Here is a 6,695-nt window from a genome sequence, read left to right as displayed (position 1 = left end):
AGATATATAAATCATTTGTTTGTATATCTTATTATTTTAAATGCTTCCATTTCTTGTAAATCCATTAATCATTTTATAATATAAAAAATTATAAAATGTGCATGAATTTGCTTCATTGTTTTTTCATAATGGTGTTATAATAATAAATGTATAAGCTTAACAGCAGATATCTGGTGAGTGCTTGGCTTTTTACGACATTCTGTATATTTACTTGACGCCTACAGCACACCGTCAGTACAAGAACATTGCTCTTTTAGCGTGCTCCGATTTTTTCAATCAATCTAAAAATTTGAAATAAATCCTTACCTACGTTGAGTCTGTTATAAATCAGTTTTGACATTTCAAATTGTATCGCACTAAGTGACTGCATATATATATATATATATATATATATATATATCATATATATATATATATATATATATATATAATATAATTACTATTTTCTTTGTATAAATTATGAAATAATAAATATAATGAAATCAAAATCTGATCTAGTTAACCTGAGTTATTCCGACACATTTCCAATGGCAGATACATTCAATAATAAATCAAGTTTCTAGCCTTCTTTTTCCAGATTTGGTCATTTGCTTGTTGGAACTGGGTTTCATTTTCTATCACCATTGCTGGGTTGCTTGTAACTATTAATGAAAGTACAAAGAGAAATTAATATTTAAAATCCTGATGACTTTCTTATGTCTGTTTCTCATGAACAATCATGAAGTTCACCATAACTTTGATCAATATGATACATTAGTCTCTGCATATAGGAATATAGGAACACCTCCTAAAAGAACACTTCGCTTAAGCGAACACCCTTGTGCTGAAAATTTCCCCATTGTAAATGCTCTGCCTAAAGTTAACTTAAAATAACACCTTTTTGGTATCGCTAGAGATTTGTTAACAACAGATACAGTACTGTTTTGTAACCTGATAACTCACCATCATCAAAATTCAAATTCAAATGGTTTATTCAATCTTTTCAAATGTGACTTGTCATTGCAAGAGTGTTTTGATGCAGAACTGCCGTTATATCGTTGCCTCGTTTTGTATTCTGATTTCCATGAGTGCATCCCATCATCTTGAATATTGCTCCTGTACAGGTAGTCATCATTTATGCAGAGCTGCTGCTGCATTTTTTAACGTGTGTACGAGTGCTGTGTTAATTTAGTTTGACAGTTACTTTATTAACGCTAGTTTGTTTCTTTATTTTTATAGTTTATTAACATTCCCTTGCCTATTGCTTTTTTCTTATTCTGTTCATTTCATATTTTGATACACATGCCTCATGACAAGTAATAAATATGTGTTATTTATATTGGTTCATATTTTGTGTGGTGGTCAACCCTGTCTTAAAGAACATTTCGGTTAAGAGAACATTTAACTTGCTTCCCGAGGAGTATTCTCTTAGCCAGACTACTGTAGTCCACAACTCTTCTCAAGTGACCAAGCTTTACTGAATTATATGATTTACCCACGGACACTTAGTATGCCAATAAATGAACTGGAATATGCATTCTGAAAGATCTGACCCCAAGTCCTCAGGCTACCTCATTCCCTTTTTACAATTTTGATGAACCTAAAACTGTAAAACCCAAATCTAAATCCCAAATGGGTTCTCCTACAAAAATAACCACCTTTTGTTCCTTTGAGCTTTATTCTGCAGAAAGAAAATCAGGTTCAAACATTTAATAATAATTCTGCCTTCACAAATGCAAAAGTAACAATTCAATTTGTTTAGTCTAGAAAAGGGACGCAACTCTTACTCCAGTGAGCTGTGTGGATCATTTTAGAATATGATGCATTGACTCAAAAGGAAAGACCAAAAATTGACAAAAGGAATCCAAGCTAATATTTAGAGGGGTTTGTCAATTTGTAAACTGAACAATTATTTTGCTTGCTTTGTTATTATTTGAAGAGTTTATTCTAGTATATTCTGTATTGCTTAATAATTTGGGATCATTGTTTTGACAATGTAGAACTCAAAGTGGTTGTAGCTAACAAAATCATTTCATAAATCATTCACAATATAGGTGTCAAGTGTTAATGTCATTTTTTTATTATTTTTTTTTTTAATCAAGGCACCACACTAGGTTAAAGAAAGTTTGCTTGCCATGCCTTACAGGAAGTCTGTTACTGCTTTATTTCAGTTTACCCCAGTCGTGTCTTCAGGGTCAAAGCATCTCACTGGCTGAAAAGGATGTCAGTCATTAGGGGAAGCAGCTGGTTGGTTAATAAGGAAACATGGCCTTGGAGGGGTGTGGATAATTTCCCTCTCCAGGTAAAAGACCCAGGAAGAGCAGGACAATATGAAAACATAATATAATTTCTTAAATCTAGTGTAATACCAAATGTCATGTTTTAAAATACATGTTAGCCTAAACACACGGTTCTTTAAAAAGGCCTTTATAGCAGATGGATGTGGAGCTATTTTGTTAGCTACATTCACTTTAACATTTTCAGAATGTTCACATGGAATAATTTTATTAACCGCGCAATATTTACTTACACTGTATAATGTAATAACTGATATTTAAGGGCGGTAAGTTAATCAGTGCTAGAACATGAACAGCCATGCCTGCAGCAAACGTGGGGAAGTCTTAATTTGGAAATCTTGCTAGAACAGAGTAATACTATTATTACAAAGGATTATTCCCTTCATTTGTACAGATTTGTTTAGCTTTTCATTGTGGTTAATCAGGCTTTGATAATTTTTTTTTTTGATGGTGCAATCACAAGCAGGACAGAATAGGCCTTTAGTGGAAATAAAGAATGAGAATTGGAAAAGTAATTACATTTATTTATTTCTTGGATTTAGGGATTTCTTTTTTTTTTTTTGGGGGGGGGTATACAAACAGAATTCATGGCAAGCCCATTCCAAGGACTTTGCTTTCTTAGTCTGTACACAGCTGTGTGCCTCTGACTGCTTGCCACATAAGTAGGTCAAAAGTATTATTAAAAAAAAATAGAGTGTAAATATTAGTAAAAGATAATTACATTGTTTACCATGTTGGTTCTTTTCGTCCCCACCATCACTCTCTGTCCAGGACTGACCACTAATGAGCAGGCATCTTTGAGATTCTTGTAAAGGTTTGGCAGGGAAAGGATTGACATCTCCCACACTGCAGATTATAATAGGGTACCAGCCAATGAATATACAATATTGCAGTCTGTTGCACAATAATGTTGTATAACTATTTCATAAACTTACTGGTAATTCTGTTTATTCAAGCAACATACCCTAAAGAGTTTGATTATAAACAACTTAATCAACGCTTACTTTTTGAAGGCTGCTCTGGATCTTGGTTTATATGACTTGAGAAGAAGGAGCAACCATCACCCAAGCTAGATAACAGTAAAAAAAACAAAACATAATGAATGTCAATGGTGATGATTATCTAAACCCTTATGCCTGCCAGCAAGTTATTAAGTAAGTCTTAAGGAAAATATGACAATTTTATTACTGGTAATGGTTTGAACTCAAACTGCAAAGAGTCGGAATGATAATATATTTAATAGAAGACATGTTTATTCACTAACACATAAACAAACACACATTATGCATCATTTTGGTCAATGCCAAGGTCACCAACACATTTATCATTCTGTGTTGTATTACTCTGCAAGTATGAAGTCTCAACATCAAACAGTCTCTGAGATTATATATATATATATATATATATATATATATATATATATATATATAGATAGAGAGAGAGAGAGAGAGAGAGAGAGATTTATAAAACATTTTTTTATCTAAATAAATTTTTAAAACTGACATGACAAAGCACTTTCGACATAACAATGGAATCGGGAAAAAGAGAAAGTTTAATGACTTTTGTCCAAATCCACGAAAACACGGAATAAGGTTACACGATATTAGTCAACAAATCGCAGGTAATTAAAATCAGTTGTTTACATTCATTTTTTTGGAACGATATTTGTGTAAAAGACATTCATGTAGTACAAATTATATATTATATATATATATAATATATATGTATATATATTATATCATATATAATATTACAAAATCCATGACAGAACTTTATCTGGAGAATCCTAGAATACATGTGTGTACCTAACACAAAGCCAATATCTCAAAGTGTAAATAAATAAATTATATGACCAAATAAGGAAGCCATAGTTGTAGAGTTTCCATAACACTGAATATATGAAGTTTGCATCTGAAATATTTTAAGACATACTAGAAATAAAGGTGGTGGCAAATTTACAAAAACATATAGGGGTGATTTCACAGACCACTATTAACACCAATCAAGTCTACATTGTTTAGCAAGGTACAAAAAGTATACCTTGTAAATAACAAACCATTCCTGCGTTTAGTTTTTTTGCTAGGAGCAGTTGAAGCTGGCACTATAATTGTAGTATTACACAGTATGGGTGGTATCATTGTGTGCCACCCAGTGGCTAAAGAGTTAATTGTACCTTGGTAAATTTTTCTTCCTTTTGTTTAAGAAGGTAGAAGGCGTATGTATACCTTGTAAATAACAAACCATCCCTACAGTGAAGCATGGTGGTGGCAGCATCATGTTATGGGGATATCAGGGACTGGGGCACTTGTCAGGATAGAAGGGAAAATTAACAGAGAACAGAGAATCAAAGTACAGAGAAGTACAGAGTACTGCCCTCAGCAAGAAAGCTGAAACTGAGACAGTAGTTCACCTTGCAGCATGACAATGACCCAAAGCAGATAGTGACCCAAAGCTACACTGGAGTGGCTAAGGAACAAAAAGGTAAATGTCCTTGAGTGGCCCAGTCAGAGCCCCGACCTAAATCCAATCGAAAATTTCTGGCATTACTTGAAGAGTGCTGTCCATCAACGCTCCCCAAGGAACTTGACAGAGCTTGAACAGTTTTGTAAAGAAGAATGGTCAAATATTGCCAAATCTAGGTGTGCAAAGTTGGTAGAGACCTATCCCAACAGACTCACAGCTGTAATTGATGCCAAAGGCTCTTCCACCAAGGGGGAGGAGACTTATCCAATTATGATCTTTCAGGTTTGTATTTTTAATACATAATTTTTTTCTCAATAAAAACTTTTTTCCCCTTAACAGTGTGGAGTATGGTATGTAGATAAGTGGGGAAAAAAATCATCATTTAAATGCATGAAACTCTGAGGCACTGACACAGCAAAATGTGAAAAAAGTTCAAGGGGGTATAAACTTTCTATAGGCACTGTATATATATATCAACATATATTTTGATTTCTTTAAACAGGTACTGAAACCAAGGTCTAAACAAAGTATAACAATTTAAGACTATATTGTTTTTAAGAGCAGGTAGCTGTTTTGTTTTTTTTTTAAATTGAGTTATCAATCCCCACATGTTGCTACAGCTGCTAACTGCAATTTCAACCTTTGTTGTCAACATTCTGATTGAAGTCCAATGCAAATGTGTCCTCAAAATGGCCAATCATGGGGTAGATTTTGTGTAGCATTTGTCAATTGATCACAAAATATCTTAACAAATAAAAAATCTGCTCTAATTTTGACTTGTTTCCTACAAACGGGAACCATTTGTGTGGAATATTGTTTTTTTTTTTTTTGCATTTCCAGGAAAGAGCATATGACTTATGCTGCAGGGGATTTTTCTCTGGACTTCACATTTTTAAAAAAGTTAAAATTGCAGGTATGCTACCAGCTGTAGCAACATGTGGGGACCGATAACTCCATTAAAAAAAAAAAAAAATGTATTGCATGTGATCAGAAGGGCTAAAGCTGTATATTAATGTACAAAATATTTTTTTCTTTCCTTTTTTTTTTTAAAAACTGTAACATATGTTCACAGTATACAGCTAGGTTGTGAACTTTTCAGATATGCAAAGACTTATATTTCACATTCAACATTTACATTTGTTACCAATTTAGGTACATAGGTTAGATGTTAACTTTGAGAAAGTACATTTGTTCTTGTAAAACTTAAAACAGCACTGTACATGTTCTATGCATGCTAGGATACTGAAGGGCTTTACAGTTAACATTTTCTGCTGTAGTTCAGAAAAATAACTGTTGTTGCAGGGGTGTTTTTAAAAAATAAAAATGTTCTACTCTTTAAATGTGTTTTACATTTTTTTTTTTAATATCATATAGGCTACTGATTAAAATGTTCAGCCCACTATTAACAATTTCAAACTTCCTTTGCAATGACTCCATCTTCTTGAATACGAAGAAACAGTTCTTCGTATTAAATTTCCATTGGTAAATACACAGCATTTTTTTTGTATGCTAAATGCATCCACTGCATCAATGCCCTACATATATTTGCATCTTATACAGTATATAATGTTTGGTGACATTTAAAGTACATTTGGAAACTGCAGGAGTTTTTAATAATAATTATTATTATTATTGCTAACTGTGGTCTTGGTTCGATTTATTATTTATATTATCATTCGTAGTATGGTATGCTTTTTACTTTGGTCTTCCAGAGATCCAGATCTTATGGTTGGGGTTCTGTAGGCCTTGCCATCAGACTTAACAGACATGGAGTTTATCTTATTTCTTAATAATTCCACTACAGTAGAGAGACCGGTTAGGATTTCTTCCAAAATCGAAGTCAGTCCATTGTTTTCATTAAAGGAAAAGAAACAAGCACTTAAAATGCTGCAGTGATTTCATGACAGCTTTCTAGTTTCTGAAGCAATATTTCCATTTGCTTTGCTTTGATTTGCG

The sequence above is a fragment of the Polyodon spathula genome, chromosome 1 (genome assembly GCF_017654505.1).
Source record: "Polyodon spathula isolate WHYD16114869_AA chromosome 1, ASM1765450v1, whole genome shotgun sequence".
NCBI lineage: Eukaryota > Metazoa > Chordata > Actinopteri > Acipenseriformes > Polyodontidae > Polyodon > Polyodon spathula.
This window is presented reverse-complemented; position numbering follows the sequence as displayed.